This window comes from Tenrec ecaudatus, chromosome 12, assembly GCF_050624435.1.
Source record: "Tenrec ecaudatus isolate mTenEca1 chromosome 12, mTenEca1.hap1, whole genome shotgun sequence".
NCBI classification, from domain to species: domain Eukaryota; kingdom Metazoa; phylum Chordata; class Mammalia; order Afrosoricida; family Tenrecidae; genus Tenrec; species Tenrec ecaudatus.
The window spans coordinates 9,704,127-9,726,246 of record NC_134541.1 but is presented as its reverse complement, the minus strand read 5'-3'; the positions used below and the strand labels follow the sequence as shown (position 1 = coordinate 9,726,246).

The window sequence follows — 22,120 nt, the reverse complement described above, 5'->3', positions numbered from 1 at the left end:
ACTGTGCTTATTTCGGAGGCCATTGGTGCAGACCCTCTGCCAGTCCATCTTGTCAGAGGCCTTACTCTTTCTAGCTGCCGCTCTCCTTTACCAAGCACGACGTTCTTCTCCGGGGAGGGGTCTCACCTGACAACATGACCAAACTACCTAAGATGAAGTCCCCCTCCCCTGGCCTCTAAGGAGCGTTCTACTTGTGCGTCTTCCAAGGCAGATTTGTTGGTACTTCAGGCAGTCCGTGGTACTTTCCATCTTCTTGACCAGCGCCCTAATTCAAATTCGTCAACTCTACCTCAATCTTCCTGATTTTAATGTCCCACTTTCATGTGGCTATTGAAAGTACCATGGCGTGGGCCAGGCACACCTTGGTCTTCAAAGTAACTGTCTAGCTTTTCCATACTTGATCCGTGTCTTGTGCAGTAGGGTTACCCAATGAAATGCGTCCTTTGATCTCTTGACTGCTGCTTCCACGAGCACTGACGGTGGAGCCACGCAAGATGAAAGCCTTAACAACATCAATCTTTTCTTCATTTAGCATGATGTTATCTCCTGGCCCAGTTGTGAGGAAGCTGGTCTTCTTCACGTGGAATTGTAATCCATACTGAAGTCCACAAGCCTCGGTCTTCATTGTCAAGTGCTTCAAGTCCTCACGGTCAACCAGCAAGTGCGTATCGCAGGTTGTTGACAAGTTTTGCTCTAATCCTGGTGCCAAGTTCTTCATAAGATACTACAGCTTCTCTAGGCTAACCCCCCAAGAAGGGACCTGCATTTAGGGAGCATATTAGATTAAGAAAGTGGTAGAGAGAATACAGGTGATCGTGATGTGGTAGAAATCAAGGTTGTGTGAGAGTAAAAGACATTTAGAAAATGTTGATTTTTGTCATACATCCCCACTTAACAATGGGGGGGGGAATAAAATCTAGATCATGGAATGAACTTGCCCTAAAGGCATGGCTGATGGTCCCAATGTTAATCTCATCAACACATGTTGTTATTGTTGTTGTCATTGTTGTTGTTGTTGTTGTTGTTAGGTGCCATCAAGTTGGTTTCAACTTACAGCGATCCTACTGACAACAGAATGCAACACTGCCCAGTGCTGACACAAGTAGCAGTCACCAAGACTCTCGTAGCAATAATAATACTTTCTCTCTCCCAGTGTGTGGCACCGTGGTGGCTTTCACGTGGCTGTGTGCTGGAAGCTATGACAGTGCTCTTCAAATACCAGCAGGGTCACCCACGGCGATCAGGTCTCAGCAGATCTTCCAGACAGAACTAGCTACAAAGACGGATGAGGTTGTCTACCTTAGAGGAATTGGCCACTGAAAGAAGATTTACATATAGGAAGAGGCGTGAAAAAAAAACAAACCATGTCTAAACATGTCGCTGAGTCAGTGGATGGCTATAGACAGGGTCACTCACTCACATGTGGGTTTAGTTAGTAGAGTGGCTTCCAAGAGGATCTGCTGGGCCACTGATCTTCAATGTGGAGAGACCAGCTATGCAGGTGATGGTCACTGTGTTTGGGGATTCCAACGGGGAAATCTTGATAGGTTTCCTTGAAGGAGGCAAGCCAATCAAGGGACCTTATCGGGAAGAAAAATGGAAACACTACCTTGGTGAAAAAAAGACCAAGAAAGTTGGACCGAGAAAGTTTTTTTCATCATGCCCATGCCCCTGCGCATTCTTCAAGGACAGACTAGGCTGGCCTGTGATAACTGAGCTGGGAAACCTGACCCCATCCCCTGACCCCCTCTGCGTTCCGGATCTTGCCCCTTCAGACTGCTCTTTGTCCCCCAAACTCCAAGAATATTTAAAAGGGACATGATTTGAGTCCCTTGAAGAATGCCCAAAGCTGCCATTGGACGTGGTGTGGATCGAGGAGAGCAGCACTCTGGGGGAAGCCGTAGAGAGGCTGAAACAGTGCCTTCAGAGGAGAGTGGACTAGATGGAAGATGCAGAGAGAAGCAATCGCTTTGCATGCGGGTGTTTTCATCTCATAAAGGTCTCTGATTCGGGGGCCATGCTTTTTGACATGCCCTCATCCACTGGGTCCCAGCTCTGTGGCGGGCTCTTCTTAAAGATCTTCACACGGGGAACTCCTTGAACATTTCCAACCATCCTGTGCGGTGGAAATGGCTCCGGCCTCCATTTAGAGGAAGGAAGACGGAAAGAAAGGAAACAAGGGGGTCTGGTTGAAGAGGAAGACGGGAAGCTATTCGGTAGAGCTGCCCATGATTGGCTCAGTTCTGTTTTCAGACACCACTCTCATCTCTGCCTGAGTCCCTACTGTGTGTGCAGTAACGTGCTGCGCCCGACCTCCATCACACTCTTAACTCATGGCAGCTCTGAATAGCGCTTATTCCCACGGCCTTCCTCGTTGGCATTAGTGGAGAAAACCTGGGGCGATTTCTTTATTTTCTTTTTCGGATGGACCATCTATTAAAATAACAGCATTCCCCCCTCCCTTTCTCCTACCCCCAGCCTCCCCATTGCCTTCAAAGTCTGCTCCTTTGGGTGCCCAGACCATTTTTCTTGGGTTTTTTTTTTCTCTTCTAATTGTGGTCTCGTTCAGTATTTGTCTGTATGAGACTGACTGCCTGGGCGGATCATATTGTCTTCCAAACTCACCCACGCCCTGTGGTGTTTGTCATCGTTGTTTCAGAGAGGCTTCAGAGTCCCTGTGTGTGCGCCCAGCCCCCCATGGACAAGCGTTTCGGTGGTGACTGTGAATAGCACTGGAATAAACGTGGGTGTGCGTGTGTCGGATCGTGGTTCATTCTTTCTGCCTGTGGGTCTGAGCCGAGCGGAGGGACTGATAGGTCATGAGGGATTTCTTTCCCCATTTGTTTAAGGAAGTGGCAGCCTGTACTCTATTATCCATGCCGACTTCAGAATTCGTTTCCAATCGGACTTCTAAAACTTCACTTCCTGTCAAAGGCAAACAGGAAGGAAAAGCATTCGGAGAGCATTGGGCTGCAAATAAGACTCGACTAAGTGGGCTGGGTTCCTTGGGATTTTCTTTTCCACTGTCAGTGTGGAAGCAGACAAGTGTGACATTGAGGCAACAGTTTGATGGTGTCTGCAGGTGCCTGTAAGCCTAGTTCTTTTTCCTCAATAGTTTGAGCCCCCAATAAAATGATTTTTTTTTAAAGAATGCTGCTCAAAGTCACAAAATAGCGGCTACCTTCCCTACATCGTGCCCACCAATCGCTGCTGCTGTTGTTGTTAGGTGTCATTGAGTCAGTTCCAACACAGAGCAACCGTATGTACAACCGAACAAACGGCTCCCTTGTCCTGTGCCGTCCTCACAATCACTGTTATGTCTGAGCACGTTGCTGTTGCCACTGGGTCAGTCCAGCTCGTTGAGAGCCTTCCTCTTTTCTGCTGCGCCTTCACGTTTCCAAGCACAATGGTCCTCTCCAGGGTCGGGTCTCTTCTGACAATATGTCCAAACTACATGAGATGATGTCTCCCCATCCTTGTCTCTAAAGAGCATTCTGGTTGTACTTCTCCCAAGACAGGTTTATTGATTCTTTAGCAGTCCACAGTACTTGCAATCTTCTTCTCCAGCACCGCAATTCAAATGAATCCATTCTTCTTCAGTCTTCCTTATTCACTGTCCAACTTTCATATGCGCCCGAGGCAACTGAAAATGCCATGGCTTGGGGCAGGCACCTCTAGTCCTCAAAGTAACCTACTCGCTTTTCAACACTCTGAAGAAGACTTGGTGGCAGATTTACCCAATGTAATGGGCCCTTTCATCTCTTGACTGCTGCTTCCATGAGCAGCGACTGTGAACCCAACCCAGATGAAATCGTTGACAGCTTCGATCTTTTCTCCATTTATCATGATGTTATCTATTGGTCCAGTTGGGAGGACGTCGGTCTTTACCTGGAGTTGTCATCCACACTGCAGGCTGCAATCCTTGATCTTCATCAGCAAGAGATTCAAGTGCTCCCAAGGTTGTGTCATCTGCACACCTCAGGTTGTTAATAAGCCTTCCTCCAATCCTGACGCCACATTCTTCTTCACAGACTCCAGCTTCTCTGATGATTTGCTCCGCAACAGATTGAATAGTGATGGTGAGAGGATGCAACCCTGACACCCACCTTTCCTGATTTTAAGCCATGCAGTAGTCCCTTGTTCTGTTCACACAACTTCCTCTTGATCCATGTGCAAATTCTGCACACAAGTGTGTGGGAACTCCCATCCTTCTCAAGGCTATCCATAGTTTGTAATGGTTCACACAATTGAATGCCTTCACCTTGTCAATGAAATACAAGTAGACATCTTTCTGGTATTCTCTGCTTTTTCCCAAGATCCATCTGAAATCAGCAATGATATGCCTTGTACCACGTCCTCTTCTGAATCCAGCCTGAACCTCTGGCCTCACCCTGTCAATGTACTGCCGTCTTTTTAGCTAATCATCAGCAAAATTTTATTTGCACCTGATATTAATGAGACTGACTGTCCTATAATCTGAGCATTCTGTTGGGTCAGCTTTCTGTGGAATGGGTACAGATGTGGATCTCTTCCAGTCAGTTGGCCAAGTAGCTATCTTCCGATGTCCTGGCATAGACTAGGGAGTGTGTCCAGAGCGTCATAAGTTGTTGAAACCTTTCCACAGGTACTCCTCCAGTTCCTGGAGCCTTGCTGTGGGCTAATGCTCTGAGGACAGCTTGAACTTCTTCCATCAGTACTATAGGCTCTTGTCCACGTGCTACCTCCTGAAATGGGGAATGTCGACTGGTCCTTGTCCACATACTATGTAGGAAATGGATCAAAACAACTGTGCCAGCCGCCTTTTTCCTCTCTTCTCAGGGAAGCAAAACTTTCCCAGAAAATCTAACTCCCAATAGCATCTCCGTAGCCAGAACCGTGAGACTCTGCCATCCCTGTCTGTGGGCGGTGGTGGGCAGGGAGTCCACATTGCCACAGAAAACAAAGCCAGGGTTTTACTAGCCATGGATTTTGGTGGGTAATTCGCAGTGTCTGCCCTAGGGGCTGTTCTGGTCGTGTGGTCGTCCACCAGTCCTTTCTTTCCCCCTGTTCTCTCCTCTCTTCTGCAGTCCTTTCTCAGCAGCAGCCACCGACCAGTTAGAGCTTGTTTCTCTCATTCAGAATTAGCATTATTCAATCCCCCAGTAAGGGGCCCTAGCTGCCCAGTGGGAACCCTGTTGGAATACTGGATTATACATTAGGCTGCCAGCCAGAGGTCAGCAGTTCAAAGCCAGCAGCCGCTCCATGGGAGACAGATGAGGTTTTCTGCGATGGTAAAGATTTACAGCCTCAAAACCTCACAGGGCAGTTCTCCTCCATCCTACCGGGACTCTGTGAGTCAGAATTGACTCCCTGGCAGTGGCCGGGTAGCACAGTGGTACAGTACCCAGCTGATAACTGACAGGCCAGCAGTTAGACCTTACCCACCGCAACCCGGGCGAGAGACATGCCAGTCTCTGCCTTGAAAACTCACAAGGGCAGTTCTTTTTCTTTTTTAAAAAATCATTTTACTGGGGGCTCTTACAGCTCTTACCACAATCCACACATACATTTATTGTGTCAAGTGCATTTGTACATATGTTGCCACCATCATTTTTAAAACATTTTCTTTCTACTTGAGCCGACCCTCCCTCTTCTCTCCCTCATGATCCCTCGATAATTTATAAATTATTATTGTTTTCAAGACCACTGTCTTCCTTCACCCACTTTTATGTTGTCCATCCTCAGGGGTGGGGGTGTAATATATCAATCATTGTGATCGGTTTCCCCTTTCTCCCCCCAATCTTCCCCTTCCCTTCCTGGTATCGCTACTCTCATTATTGGTCCTGAGAGATTTATCTGTCCTCGATTCCCTGTGTTGCGAGCTCTTGTCTGTACCAGTGTACATGCTCTGCTCTAGCCAGATTTGTAAGGTAGAACTAGGGTCATGACAATGGGGTGGGAGGGAAGCGCAAAGAACTAGAGGGCGGTTATGTGTTTCATCGGTGCTGTACTCCGTCCCCCAGGGCGGCTGTGAGTCAGAATAGATGCGAAGGAAATAGATGTGGGTTAAGTCAACAAATGTTAGCTGGGTGCAGATTGCTGACCAGCGATGTCCCGAATGCAGCAGACAAAGCGATGAGCAGTAGACGTTGTCACCACCGCCAGGAGCGGCAGCAGCAATGTAGCAACAACACCCACCCACTGAGCCTTCACCATGAATCCGGGGCCCTGTGCTGGGCACCTTTGTGCATTCTCTCGCATTGTGGCCACGATGACTCCACGGGGCTTGGTGCCATCCTACCGTTCTCAGAAGATAAAAAGCGGGCGGGGCTGGGGGACCTTTCTCGGCCCAGGGCCGCTTGGAGGTTTCGAACCTCCTTCTCGGGCCACACCGGTGAAGCACTCCATTCCCTTGCCCCTCGTGGGACGGCCTCCTCTTGGGGAGACGTGTGATGTGAGCTGGTATGGAAGATGCTTTCCACGCGATGTTCCCGCTCCTGGTCTGAAGCCACCCAGGCCGGAGGGGCTCCAGCCAGGCCTTGAACCCAAGCCTGAATACACTCAAAGCCCTGAAGGTGCTAACAACACAGGGAGAAGGTGAGGGCGAACTCATGCGGCAAAGGAGCCCTGGTTGCGCAGTCGGTTAAGCAATGAGCTGCTGACCAAATGTGGTAGATATCTAATCCTTTGTCAATTTGAGGATTAAGAGTGTAGGGGTGGAGTCTAGCTTGTCAATCAGATCAGAGCCAATGAGGCTTCTGTGTGGGTATGGCCTTCTCCTGAGAATTCTGGGAAATCTGGTACTTTCCTCCTTGGAGGTGGGAGACTCTCTGCTCACGCCCTGGGAGACATAGCAGCTGACAAGATACATGGACCCACCCTGATGCAGAGACCCCTGCCAGCATTGAGATGTTTCCAATGACCCTGGATCCAAAGACTTTCTACCCACTGGCCTGTGATCTTCTACATTCAGCATCATTGCATGTGTTTCGTGAGTCTGAGGAGAACTTTATAGATTGGTATCGGACATATGGGCTAGTATCAATCAGACTATGGACTTGATCTGGACTGGGCTGGGATGTTTTCTCAAGGTTCAATTGTTCTTGTACATAAATCTCTTTCTTATACATATGTGTGTATCCATGGATTTGTTTCTCTAGTCTACGCAGACTAACACACCAAATGTGAGAACCGATCAGCCTCTCGGGGGGGAGAAAGAGGGGGCAGTCTGCTTCCGTAAAGATTCGCAGGCTTGGCAACCAGAAGGAGCCATGCTCCTGGGTCCTGCGGGTCGCTGTTAGTTGGTATTGACTTGACTGTTGTGGATTCTGATTTACAAGAATAAATGGAGCCCTTGATTTGGTGCCAACAGGTGACATGCTCAGCTGTGAACTGAAAGCTGGGAGGCTCTCGTCCACCTAAAGCCTCTTGGAAGAAAGTCCTAGCCATCTATTTCCTGAAAGTCCTATGAGCCCCACGTACTTTCACTCTGGCACATGAGCCCCATATCAGTCCACATCACTCTGATGGCCACTGGTATTCCACAGGTGATGAGACAGAATCATGTTAAGTGCCGAGCTCGGTGGTGCAGGCAGCTGGGGTTAGGGCAGTGGTTCTCAACCTTCCTAATGCTGCAGGCGACCCTTTCATGCAGTTCCTCATGTTGTGGTGACCCCCCCAACCATAGAATTATTTTCATTTCTACTTCACAACTGTCATTTTGCTACTGTTGTGAATCATCATGTAAACATCTGATATACAGGATGTATTTTCATTGTTACAAATTGAATGTAATTAAAGCATAGTGATTAATCACAAAACAATATGTAATTATATATTGTGAAATATTTATTTCTAATGACAAATAAATGAAATTTTATCTCGAAGCATGGAGTAGCATGGGTAACAGTCTTCACGCCAGGTACTCGTAGGTGGGCGTATCTGCATGTGGGCAGACCTGCCTGGAGATGGATAGAGGAGCGGTATTTTCTGATGGTCTTAGGAGCGGTGTTTTCCGATGGTCTTGGGCGACACCTGTAAAACGGCCTTTCGACTCCCAAAGGGATGGTGACCCACAGGTTGAGAACCGCTGGTTTAGAGGCATGATGAGGAAGATGGCCTCATGGAGGTAGATGTCATTGAGAAACGCACTAGGCTGACCCTTTAGGGATACCTGACTAGGTCTCCATGTGGGGTGGTCATGAAGGTCAGTGCTGGGCTCCCCCTGCAGCCAACAGCAGACAAGAACAGAAGTAAGGGTGGACAGTTGGCGTCGATCAATTAGGTATCTGTGGGCATTTCTTGAGGCTTCTCGGGGTCCGCCGGCTGTCTGCTGACCATCTGCCTGACACCAGTGACTTCCAGCACTTGTCATGCTTTGGTCAAGCTGAGGGCAGGCCACCAGGTGGCTGTCTCTGCTTCTTGAGCATGTTTGTATAGACTGGGATGCCTATTCCCAATGCAAACTCCCATGGCAGCAACCAGGGGAATATGAGTGAGACTCTGTCCCTGGCTTTCCTTGCACACAGACTTTCCAAATGGCCATGACTGCCCAAGACAAGAGTCCCGGAGATACGCTCTTCGCTGATTGCAGACAAGCTTGCCCAGTCAGGAATCCCTTCCTCAAGGGATTTTCCTGTTGAATCAGACACCCTGCTGACTCTTCAGAAATTTGCAAAAGAACCATTTTAACTCCAGGCAGCTCAGTTCCACTGGCATACCCTGCGTACCTACTGTGTGCCAGGCCCTGTGCAAATTCTAGTGGAAGTCATGTAAAGACAACCCTGAGATGCAACCTCTATGGACGAAAAAGCTACGTCACCTCAGCCCGACCAGGGAGCACCAAGTGGGATACTGAGGGGACCTTCCTCTGTGCCGTTTCCTGCTGTCCCTGGGCGATGAGCCCACAGAGCTCATGAAAGAACTGTAAGGAACACACGAGAAGCTAATCTGTGATATTAGAGCACGACTGCCTAACAGCAAGCATATTTGGAATCAGGCTTAGTGTGCGAGTCTGGGTTGACTAGAGAAGCAAATTCGTAGAAGAATGAAGTTCATCTACAAGAGCAATTGAATATTGAGAAAACATCCCAGCCCAGATCAAGTCCACAAGGCCGATGTTAGCGCACGTGTCTGATACCCATCTATAAAGTCCTCTTCAGACTCACACGGTACGTGCGATGATGCCGAATGCAGGAGATCGCAGGTCATTGGGTGGAAAGTCTTGTGGATCCAGTGGTGTTCCAAGTATCTCAGTGCCTCCAGCAGGGGTCTCCACGTGGTTCCTTCAGTTCTGTCTTGACTGCCTCAGGGTAGCTTTATGTGGCTTCTCAGAAATGTCTCGCAGGGACTGAGCCTTTTCAGTAGAGCCTCTCCAAGGGAGTGAGCTGAGAGAGTGTGTGTCTTCCGCCTCCAAGGAGGAATTGTAGAAGTTCCCAGAATCCTCAGGAGAAGGCCATGCCCACACAGAGGTCTCATTGGCTAAATCCTGATTGACAGCCTAGACTCCACCCCTACACTCTTAATCCTCAAATTGACACCAGATTATGTAATGACCACACTTACCTACGATTTGAGAACCAGCTTCCTCCCGGCCGACTCACCTCTCGGAGACTCCATTGTGTCATCTGTAGTCCTCATAGGGTGGACCAGAAAGACCCCTGGCACAATTTCTGGCATGTATTGGGGTGGGTTGAGGGGGGCTTTTAAAAGTTTATAGAGAAATGGAATTAAAAATAATGAAACATTCCCATACGTTTTTCAAAGTATAAGCTTCTTGTTTGCAGTAAGATTGTTGATGATGATGATGATGATGATATATTATCTTCATTAAGCCCATCCCCTTATCGGTCACAGAGGAGCTACTTCATTCTGGTTTGTTACGGCTGTTAGCGTAGTCCTCTAGTGCTTTAACCAATAACAACCACCATTCCGGAGCCTAGGGTCTGAATCCATGGTACCATCTCTGGGGAAAAGCTTTCTGTGGTCTCCCAGTTCAGGGGGCAGGTCCTTGTCTCCTTTCAGCATCTGGGCACCTGGCATTGCTTGGAGATCTCCTTGTGTTGGGCATCCATCTTCCCCTGGGTTGTGAAGTTCCTGGCACAGAGGCCTAGACCCAAAATGTGCACTCCACTACGGGATCCTCTGTCTTGGTGGTCCCTGTCTCTCTGTTCACTTCTCTCTCCTTTATCTCTTGCAAGATAGGAGGTGTTGCAGGCTACGGCCCAGGACCACTTTCCTCCTGCTGGATCAGCGTGGCAACAAGATTCAGAATTTGCATCCCACCCTTAATCCATACACCTGATTGGATTATGCCACCAGCTCATTTTTGGGGGGGGAAGGGGGGCATCGTTATGTAACTGCTAACTGACATCCGTACATAGCTGCCAAAGCTGAGGGTCGTAGTCCAGCCAAGTTGACACGTATTGAAGGCCCGTGGGGGAGACACACTTCAACCTATTTCTTGCTGTTGCTCTTTTAGCAAGCACTTAGCTCGGTGTCTGATACAGCACGGAGACTCAGTAAGAGCAACCCAAGCTCAGCATGTGGACATGGCGCCCTCTGTGGGTGGAGTCCCTGAGGGCAGATCCTTTGGCATCTCCACCCATGGTCAGCCAAGGAAGCAAATGGCCTCTTTTCCTTAGCCTCCAAGAAACTCCTCCAATCACCCTGACCTGACCAAGGGTAAAATCCATACAACCAAAGCTAGATGTCAGAGACTGCTTTGGGAGACAAAGGGAGTCTATGGACTCGCTGTGCCTGCATGTTACCCTCGGGGCCATGTACAAAGAGATGCCACCGTCAAATGGCAGAGGCTTGCATGTGGCCATGACGCTGGAAGGTAGGCCACTGGCACTTCAAGGGCCAGCAGAATCACCGTGGAGGGCAGATTTCAGCAGCACTAACAGACTTGGTTCTGAAGTTGACTATGATCGTGATTATACAGCTCTTCTTGATAGGATTGAACATTTGAACTCTGTGATATGTGGATTGTGTCCCAAACAAATTGTTTGTTTGTTTGTTTGTTTGTTTGAAAGAACACAGACTTGAAAGAAAGGCCTGGAGATCTACCTCTAAACGTCTCCAGTGAAAACCCATGGTTCACCACATAAGATCGTCCGGTAGGAGGTTGAAGGATGAGCCCCTTGGGTGGTAAAGCACTCCACTGGCACCGCGGCCTCAAAGCCTGGGCTTGAGGATATCAGGACAGTGAGGATGGGGCAGGGCCAGGCAATGTTTCCTCCAGCTGTACACGTGTCGGCGCTGACACGACAGCTGGTTTCAGGGTTCACGTCCGTCGGGACTTGTCTTGCTCTTCCTGCATTCTCTGCCTCCACAACACTGGGGGTCGACCTTGGAGTCCCGACTTCCTACTCCCTTTCCCTCCGCATCCCATGGAAAGCCCTGGCTCGGTTCCAGTGTCCGCCTCCTGGAGAACGCCTCTCTCAGTGTGTTCTTCCTTCTCCTCACAGTGCCCAGGTCCTCCCCTCCCTGGGTCCCAGAGTGTTCCCGAAGGGGCCTGTGCTGTTGGGTTTCATTCTGGCCTGGTTCGCAGTGTCTATGTCCGCTTAAGGACTTCACTGACTCGGGTGTAGCTCAAGGGTGTAACTAGATGCAGCTAGAGCTCAATCTGGGACTTCCACGGCGCCACTGGAAAACAAGTGCTGGTGTCTTCTGGGGTAGCCTAATTCTCACGCTGGAACGCCCAGGAACTGCATCAGAACACGCTTGAGTCATGTGCTCACCCCTGAGCCAATCACAGTGGTCAGAGACGACCACACAGTGGTTGGCCAGATTGGGTCACATGCCCAGGCCCAGAGCCATGGGTGGGGGGAGGGGAGGAGAAAGGACCACAGAGATTATTAACAAGAGGAAATGGCAATTTTCTTTCCTAAAGTGTATGTAAAATCCCCAGCTGAGTCATCTTTTGGGTCCTCATTAAAAAAACAGAAAAGCCGAGGTCATCAGGTTGACCACCTCCTGGCCAGCTTGTGTGTGTCAGAGGAGGACTGAGCGCCACAGAGGTTTCAGTGGCTGATTTTTCAGTGGCATGTTGCCAGACCTTTCTTCTGAGGTACCTCTGGATGGGCTCCAGCCTCCTGGTAACCTCCTCCCCAACTTCGCAATCAGATACTCCATACAATTATAGGCTAGAAATCAAAATCACTGAAAGCCAGTCAGTGCTGATTCCCAGGGACCCCAGAAGACAGAACAGATCTGCCTCTGCGCGTTTCTGAGACCTTAACTTTTCATGGGAGTAGGAGGCCTCATCTTTCTCCCAAAGAGCAGCTGGTGGTTTCAAACTGCCGCCGTTCCAGTTAGCAGCCCCATGTGTAACCCGCTATATTGAAGAACCTACCTACTGGCTTGGCCTGTCTCCTTTCCTGCTATGAAAGCGCTTCAGCATTTGGCCGAACGGGAGACTGTGCATCAACCTGAGCCCTTCTCCAGCCAGCTCTTTGAGGGCAATCTCGGGAAAACAGACATACAACCTTTTGTACCCAGAGTCCCAATGCTTGCCAAAGATACTCCCACTTAATAATCCCAAGGGACCTGCTCCCTGTGGTTTTTTTTAAAAGGAGAAAAAGAATCGTGTTGGTAACCTAATCAAAGAGAATTCGTCCCGACCGAATCCTTGACCTGCCTGCTTGAATCTTTCCCCTTCGAGCAATTTCTGGTCAGGAAAACTGAGCGGGATTTCTGGCACCCTGGACACTTCTTTGTTATTAAAAGCAGGATCAGCTAATAAATAATTACGATGCTCAGTTTCTTGGGGGGGGAAGGGAGATGAGAGAAGAAACACTTGAGGCTCACAAATTACATGCTGTAGTATACATTTTCACCCAGAGTGGAGAACGGGAATCTTTTTTTTTTTTTTCCCTCTGCTGTGGCATAAATTGTTCTAATTACGCGTGCATGGTCTGCACCCCCCAAGATGGGAGCTGGAAGCCCACTGTCTGTTATTTTCATTCTAGGAAGCGTTTTCAGTTCCCACCCACCCACCCCCACCTCCAGCCCCCTGGTTTTCAAACTGAATTGTTTCAGTGGTAGCTTGGTGTGTCAGCTTGTAAGTCTATAAAACAGTTTTCAACCAGCTGGAGATTCAACATGCTACATGAATACATAACAGTGCCTAACCAAGAAGGTTTGTAATTCAGTAATTAGCTGTAATTAATGAACACAAAGTGAAGACTCATTTACAGTTTAAATTATCACATTAGCTCCTGTCACCCTCTATGTACACAAAACAGCAGGAATTCAATTATTTTTATTCTTCAAAGCTAATTTAAAATTTAAGGGATGCCATTACATGAAATAATAGGTAGGGAATGTAATCGAAATCGCTGGGAACAGTTGGTCGTCCTTAGACTATAAAAAAAAAAAAAAAAAAAGGCGATGGCTGACAATTTGGAAATGTGTTTTCATCCGTGAGCAGATGAAGGGTTGAATTCCCTGCTCTTTTCGGTACGTTCAAAAGAGGAAACGGGTTGGAGGCTTGCTACATCCTGGTGCACAGAGAGCCATCCGCCTCGTGTCAGTGCCCCACTGCAGCTCTTGCTGAGAGACCGCAAGGGGTGGCTTTCGCAGACAGAAATCCCGTTTCTCACAGTGCTGGAGGCCGGAAGCCCAAGTCCGGGACGCCATCTCCAGGGCGAGACTCTCTCTAGGTCGACTCTGGAGGAAGGGCCTGGTCTTCCTTCTAAGGCCATCTTCACGTGGTTTGACATCTCTCCTCTCCTAAGCTTGCGTCCCCTGGCTCTTTCATCTTTTTTATATCTCAAAGGAGATTGACTGAAGACACATCCTACACTAACCGTGTGCCACTCACACAACAAAGATTGCTCGCTGGGATTATGACCACAGGCAGGGGGTTAGGATTCACAACACAGATTGGAAAGGGGTGGGGGCTGTACAATTCACTCCATAACCATGCAGAATTAGTTGTAAGAGCCATGCTTAAGCCATCATGCCGTTAAAGGAACAAGCCGACAGCCTGGGAGACCCATATTCAATGATCGCTGCTGGGGCCGTGTAACCAGCATGGGCATGGGCATGGGGTGCCGGCTGCATGTCTTCATGACTTTAGTTTGGAGGGACATGGTCGCCATCCTTAATCCCTGGGCGAACATGTGACTCCTCTTCTTCAAGCCCCTTACAAAGCTGCTCTGTACAAGGCACTATTCCAGGGGGCAAGGGTCCCTACCAGGAGCAAGCCGGCTGCAGACCTGACCCCATTTAGGTAACTTTCTCAAGGAATGAGTCCAGAGCCAGAGGCTCTCAAATGTGGCCACGCAATAGAGTTATGGAAGAAGTTTTTAAAAATACACCGACGTAGATACACACACACACACACGAACATAAGCACACTGATACTTATGTGTGCATATACATAATGCATACATACATATGCAAACATATGGACACACATCAAGACACCAAACGCTATTGTCTGTTCCAACTCACAGCACCCCTGTGTGTATCACATCTCAACCCTTCAGTTTGCAGCAGAGTGTGTTCGCAGGGGTTGGCCCATCTCTCTCTCTCTCTCTCTCTCTCTCTCTCTCTCTCTCTCTCTCTCTCTCTCTCTCTCTTGTTCGTAGTTGGCATTCATTCCAACTCATGATACCCATAGGGGTCCAGAGTAGTTACCCCAGAAGGCATAAGGTGTTCATAGCTCCGGCCTTCCAGAAGCACAGAGTGCCTGGGACTGGCTTTCAGGGTGAGTTTGAACAACCAACTTGATGGTTGTAGCCGAGTACTTAACTGTGTGTGCCACCAGCTGTCCCTCCTGCCACCCCACCCCCTGCACAGCCACACAGCCACACACCAAATGCCCGGGCCCCACTCCCAGTATCTAGAACCAAATCCCCAGCATTGTCAGCGGCTTTCCAGGGATTCTTTGGGGCTGTGCCCAGCCTGGGCGGGCAACCACCATGACCAATGAGGAAAGAAAACCCCTCCATTACTGCTGGCCTGCCTCAGGGGCCGGGATGGATGTGAAGCACAGGGACACAGGGACAGAGTGAGTCGGCTGGGTATATCTGCCCCTGTGGATTTCTGAGACTAACTCTTCAGGGGAGTGGATAGCCTCATCTTTCTCTCAAGGAGCGGCAGGTGGATTCGAACTGCTGTCCTGGTTGCCAGCAGCTCCATGTGTAGTCCACCAAGCTATGAGGCAGCTCTACTCTGTCACGGGAGTCACTGTGAGTTGAAGTCGGCTGAACTAAGTGTGAACTGAGTGTGTCTATGGGTGTGGGTTTGAAGGAGAGACTTGTCGTTCCATACTGATCCCTTTACAGCTCCTACTATCCCTCCCACCCCCAGTGATGCCAGAAATGGGGGGCAAACCAACCCCCAGTGTGGGAGAAATGCTGGGTCTGTTGTTTTCAGCTTCCCCCCCCCACAGTTCCCATGATCATTTTTCTTCTCTCTTTAAATAGGCCACTAGAAGCTGCACTGTCTAATTTTTCACAGGTGATCGACTGCTGAGTGGGGGGTTCGGTGGACAGAGGAGGCGCTGATAAGCTGGAGCCCGGCTTCTATTAGGAAGATGCGCGGGTAATTAATGAAGCCTGCCAGTAATTGGGAAGGTGTGAGTCCCCGTAATATCGTAATGATAGTCGTCCGTCTGCGAGGCCCCCGTCACTCTAAGCGATCCCTCACCGGCTCTCTCATCTTGGCTTCTTAGCATGCAAATCTTCCTGACAGGCCGCTATGTCTCTGTCTCCCTAATTGGGCAGCCCAGAGTTGTTTATGGATATTGTCGGCATTTAGGCCTCCGTTGGAGGTTGTTCAGGAATCATTAGCAAACTTGCCTGAACAGCATTGTCAAATCCATATTCCCTCTTATGGTACCTGTGTCGAAGGCAGCAGAGGTGCAGGTGGAAATGAAGCCCCGTGTGTCCTGCAGGCCAGGGAGCCCTGGGTCCGAGCGTGCCAGGGAACTGCTTTGTGGGGAGGGGCGTTTTCGGTCATTCCTCCTCCCCCTGAAGAGGAAACCTCCGTTGGTGTGCTGGAATGGGGTCCTTTGTTAGTGGCACGTCCTGGGTTCTGCAGAAAGAGTGCGAAGGTGGTGGTGGTAGCCGGAGACACACTAAGTACCAAACTCACAATCTTGCATCGAGACTGGCTTCAAAGCATCCATCATTTCGCATTCCACATGGGCGCCTTCCCTGGGAGCACGGGCCACGGTTCCTTGCCAATATCTTTTCCTCCGAGTGAGTGACTGCCATCATTTGTCTCCCTCCAAACTGCTGTGATGAATTGTTTAAAGCAGCACACACACACACACAGCCCTTATGAATCTGGTATGTAAGCTTAATGTTGCCGTCATGCTGGTTAAGAAGGAACTTTTTAATTATTTATACACAACATGGGAAATACCACGTTAATATCCAGCCAACACAAGTTGAAAGCATTTGGAAATGACACCGTATCGTACAGACGGCATCTCTCAATTCAAGATTAAAAACTCACCGCCTTGTCAATGGGCCCTGTACTAAGTTTCCGAGGCTGTAAATCTGTACGGGAGCAAGCAGTCTCATCTTTCTCCCATCGAGTTGCTGGTGGGTTTGAACCGCCAGTATTGTGGTGAATGGTCCAATACATGCAGCAGCATCACCAGTGTTTCTTATCAACTCAATAACCCACCCACCACCATTGAGTCGAGTTTGACTGCTACTGAGCCTATAGGTCAGAATAGAACAGCTCTGTAGAGTGTCTTAGCCCATGGTCTAAAGAAGAAAGGAGCAGATCACCAGGTCTTTGCTCCTGTGGCTGATGGACTTGAACTTCTGACATTTTAGTGAGCAACTGAGCTCTTAACATTGTGCCACCAGGTTTCCTTGAAGATGCCACGGGCACACTACATCTTTCAGAGGTTTTGTATGCCTCTACAGTCTCCAAGAAAGGAGGCCTGCTGGCGTCGTGGTTCTGAGTTGGGCAGCTAACCACAAGGTCAGCCGTTTGAAACCACCAGCTGCTCCTCAGGGGAAAAATGAGGCTCTCTGCTCCTGTAAAGAGTTACAGTCTTAGAAACCCACCAGGGACCATTCTACTCTGTCCTACAGGGTCCCCTGGAGTCAGAATTAACTTTATGGCAGTGAATTTAGGTTTTGATTTTGGATCCTCTGCCCTGGGCACATTAAAAGGTTAAACGGGCACATTAGCATAGAGTTTGGGCCTTGTAGGTATACCGGGAGATGTAAGCTGAGTTTCAAGGAGACTGGTGGTGTCATGGTTACGTGTTGGCTGCGGTCGGCATGGTGAGCGTTCAAAACCCCCAGCAGCTGCGAGGGTCTCCTCCCATAGACAGAGTGTCAGGAACCCACGGGGAGGGGTCACTGAGTCAGAACTGACTTGATGGCAGTGCGTTTGGTTTTAGAAGCTGGCCTTACAAAAAAGGCTATTTTTTTTTGTTGAGATAACTAACTGCATTGATACTTTTATTGAAAAAATAATAAATTCCTGCTAAGACACTAAGCACTATTTTTATGTTGCGGTTGTAAAGTGCCATCAAGTCAGTGCTGACCCTTAGTGACCCCAGCACAGCAGAAGGAGACAATGCCCAGTCTCATGCCACCCTCACAAGTATTCGTTTTGGGGTCTTTAAAATCGTTTGGTTTTTTTTGGGGGGGGGGCCTTTTACAGCTCTTATAACAATCCATACATCCATTATGTCAAGCACATTTGTAATTTGTTGCCATCATTCTATTCAAAACATTTTCTTGGGAGGAGACAGGCCAGTCAGGGTGCAGTGTAGCAACAATGAAACATACAACTTTTCTCTAGTTTCTAAATGCTTCCTCCCTCCCACTATCATGATTCCAATTCTACCTTACAAATCTGACTAGACCAGAGGATGTACACGGGTACAGATAGGAACTGGAAACACGGGGAATCCAGGGCGGATGATCCCTTCAGGACCAGTGCTGAGAGTGGCAATACTGGGAGGGTGGAGGAAGGGTAGGTTGGAGAGGGGGAACCAATTACAAGGATCTAAATATAACATCCTCCCTGGGAAATAGACAACAGAAAAGTGGGTGAAGAGAGACGGCGGACAGGGCAAGATATGACAAAATAACAATTTATAAATTATCAAGGGTTCATGAGGGAGGGGAGTGGGGAGGGAGGGGGGAAATGACGAGCTGATGCCAAGGGCTTCAGTGGAGAGCAAATGTTTTGAGAATGATGAGGGCAACAAATGTACAAATGTGTTTTACACTATTGATGTATGTATGGATTGTGATAAGAGTTGTGTGAGCCCCAATAAAAGGATTAAAACAAACAAAAACATTTTCTTTCTACTTGAGCCCTCGGTATCAGTTCCTCATTTTTCTCTCCCTCCCCCACCCTCGTAAACACTTGATAAGTTATACATTATTATTGTTTTCATAGCTTACATTACCCACTGTCTCTCTTCACCCATGTTTCTGTTGTTTACCTCTCTGGGTGGTGGGGGTAATGGTAATATGTCGATCATTGTGATTGGTTCTCCCTTTCCCCCTACTCTCATAGTATCGCTACTCCCAGGATTGTTCCTGAGGGGTTTAACTGTTCTGGATTCTGTGTGTCAGGAACTTTTATCTGTAGTAGTGTCAAGCTCTGGTCTAGCTGGATTTGTAAGGTAGAACTGGGGTCATGATAGTGGGGGAGGGAGCACTGAAGAACTAGAGGCATGTTGTATGTTTAGTCAATGCTATACTGCACTCTGGCTGGCTCGTCCCTTCCTTATCACCCTTTTGTGAAGGGATGTCCAATTGTCTATACATGAACTTTGGGTCTTCACTCTGCGCCCCCCCCCCTTCATTCACATCAGTATGATTGTTTGTTTGGGGTCTTCTGATGCCTGATACCTGATCCTGTTGATACCTCATGATCACACAGGCTGGTGTACTTCTTCCATGTGGGCTTTGTTGCTTCCCAGCTAGATGGCCGCTTGTTTATTGTCAAGCCTTTAAGACCCCAGACACTATATTTTTTAATGACCAGGCACCATCAGCTTTCTGTACCACATTTGCTTATGCACCCATTTTGTTTTCCGCAATCGTGTTGGGAACGTGAGCATCACAGAATGCTGGGTCATTAGAACAAAGTGTTCTTGCATTGAGGGGATGCTTGAGTAGAGGCGCAATGTCCATCTGCTACACTAATACTCAACATATAAATATATGTACATAGATCTATGTCCCTGTCATTATATATAAATATATTTTCATATGTACATGCCTGTATTTATTACCTCTATAAAAGTCCTTTGCCTCCTAGTTCTTTCCTCTATTTCCTTTTACTTTCCTCCTGTCCCACTATCATATTTGACCTTCATTCAGCTTTCAGTTAATTCCTCGCAGCTGTATTGTATTTGCTCAAACCCCATCAGCCATTCTACACCTTCCTCACCATCGAATTTAGATCACTTGATGTTCCCTTGTGCCTGGGTTTGTTGGCTCTCCTCTTCCTTTCTAACCCCCTCCCCCTCTCCCGTGTACCCACCCCCCCTTCACTCCCAACCATCAGTCCCATTGTTTCCTCCTCAGGAGTGTTTATCCTGCCTATCTTATATAGATAGACATGAAAAATTAAAAAAATTAAAACACCCAGAAACAAAAGCCTATAAATAGTTCCAGGTCTGTCTATTGACCTTTATGAATGTTTTCTGATTGAATCTGATGAGGTGCCAAGCCCTGTCCCCAAGTCTAGTTTCGGAGTCCTCGTGGACTTCCCTGCTTTGCTCCCCTTGCTGCTCTATTGCACTCCCTTCGTGTTTCACCCCGGTGTGGGGGTGTCAGACCAGGCACAGTGCCCACACTGTGTCTCCAGTGTTATCCTTAGTAGTGCTACGGGTCAGTGAGGGGTGCGATGTCTCTTGGTGGGGCCAGCCCTACAATCCTCTGTGCATTGGCTGCTCTAACCAGGAATATCATCCTCAGGGCTTGGTGGGCAAGTTGTGGTTCTCTCTCTCTCTCTCTCTCTCTCTCTCTCTCTCTCTCTCTCTCTCTCTCTCTCCCTCCCTCCCTCCCTCCCTCCCTCCCTCCCTCCCTCTTAGTTTGCTCCCATGTGTTCTGAGCAGACCCACCTCTCTTCCCAGGCTGTAGCTTCAGTGCTGTCTTCTGCAGTGCATTCTTCTGGGGAGGGATCCACAAAGCTGGGACTGGGGCCCTGCCCCACCATTGTCTTATATCTGAGCCTATTGCTGCAGCCACTGTGTCCGCCCATGTCTTTGAGGGGTTTCTTCTTGAGAAAAAATTTGATAGATGGTTGCTCCCTCCAGCAGTGTCACCCTGTGTGGTCTGCACCCCCAAGCCCCAGAAACAGCCTTGGATGAGTCTCTGTGCTCACTTAGGAGTGTTCTCTCGGGAATGTCCCAGAAGGAGCTGGGAGAGGTCGGAAGTCAGGAAGTTGGGCATCAGCGTTACCCGAGGGGGTCCTGTCAACATTCCACAGATGGGGTTGTGTTTTCCTGTCTGTCCATAAGTAAACATGAGGAGCTGCCCAGCTGCCCCAGTCTACCAAATTTCTACTTCGTGGGCATCCTTGCAAGGGAAGTCTAGAGATTCTGTCAATGGGTCTACACACCTTTCCCCTTTACTGAGTGTATCCCCAACCTCCTTCTCACAACACGCTGCATTCATCCCATGGCAAGACACCTGGGCCATCTGTAGATGGAAGGATATGTCGTGGTTGTTTCGGGAGAAATCAGCCTCACACCCCAACCCCATTCTTTTTTCCACTCCTTTTTCTCCTCTTACATCTTTTTTTTTTTTAATCATTTTATCGGGGGCTCCTACAACTCTTATCGCAATCCATACATCCATCCATTACGTAAAGCACATCTGTACACTCATTGCCCTCATCATTCTCAAAACATTTGTTCTCCACCCAAGCCCCTGGCATCTGCTCCGCATCCTTCATCTTTTTCTGTCCCTTTTTCCTTTTCTACTTCTCGGCCTTTCCTTCCCTGGATGTGAACACACGGCCTACAGCACAGGGGTCGGGGGTCGATGAAGAACATGTGGCAAACATGTCCCAGTGGCCAACAGCCTCTTGGCCTGGGCTTCCCGCCCTCGCATACGGATGTGCTGGCCCTTCCCAGGCTCCAAAGCAAAGGGGGAGGGGAATGTGAAGTGTGAGAAACTCTCTCGAATGTCCCAGCTCCCCACGCGTGGACCTCTGCTGCAGAGTAAATGTCAAATGCTTCCATAAACACATAAATAAGATGAATTTATTTTCATTGTTCGTATTTGGTGCTCTCTCCTTCCACTGACTCATGCTTTAAACAACGGTTACAGTGAATATAATGGTAGGAGAAAGCCACAGCCACAGCCGCAGCAGCCCGGGAAGATGATCAAGAAGTTCAGCTACACGGCGATTCATGTTTCTTCCTTACAATCACTAACGAATCTTAACTGGAGCCGTGTTCCGTTCCCCTGTGAGTGATAAGCAATGATTTATTAGGGAGTGTCACGAAATCGGAACGCCATACAGTCAGACATGAGCTAGTGGAAAATGTTTTCCCTCTTTCCCAACCTCATTACTCAAAGACGCAGCGTCCCTTTACCAAGCCTAATTTAGCCGACTTTTGTGAGCCTTCTGCTGGGTGGTGGGAAAGGGTCACTGAAGAGGGAGGGCCCCTATCCAGTCAAGCCTGGTGCCCAATGCCATGTTCCCGGATCAGATGGTGCAAGCAGCTGTGGCCCCTGGGCCAGTCTCCAGAAACACGGCCACAAGAATCATCTCACTCAATGCCAACATAGCAAGAAAGCTACCATACTCCGGAAATGAAGCCTACAGAGGAAGAGGGGCGCCAAAGAGTGACTTTGATGACTTTGGCCGTGTGGTGGCCATATGTCTTGCTCTCCTGCTTCAATCACATGCCTTGATCATACAACGCGCATGCTGGTGCCAGGCAGCCAGCTGCATCTAGAGAAGAAACATGGGCCCTACAGGGAGCTCCAGCTCGGCTTCTGCCCCACATCAAGCAATGGAGAGACCCTGCACCATTGAACTTGCTCACCCTGCCCTCTGTCTTTGCTGTTTGAACTTGCTCAGAGTGACCTACTGGAGAGTGACAGGCATGTGGGGCAGGGCCACCTCAGCTGGCCGCCCCAGCCCTGGGACAGGAGGGGAGAAGGAAGTCGTCTCT

General features: G+C 48.8%; 1 protein-coding gene across 2 annotated transcripts in view; it reads left to right on the top strand.

Annotated features, from left to right (window-relative positions):
* TSHZ2 (teashirt zinc finger homeobox 2) overlaps positions 1–22,120 on the top strand; it is a 494,232-nt gene that overhangs the window by 436,311 nt on the left and 35,801 nt on the right. The window lies entirely within an intron of this gene.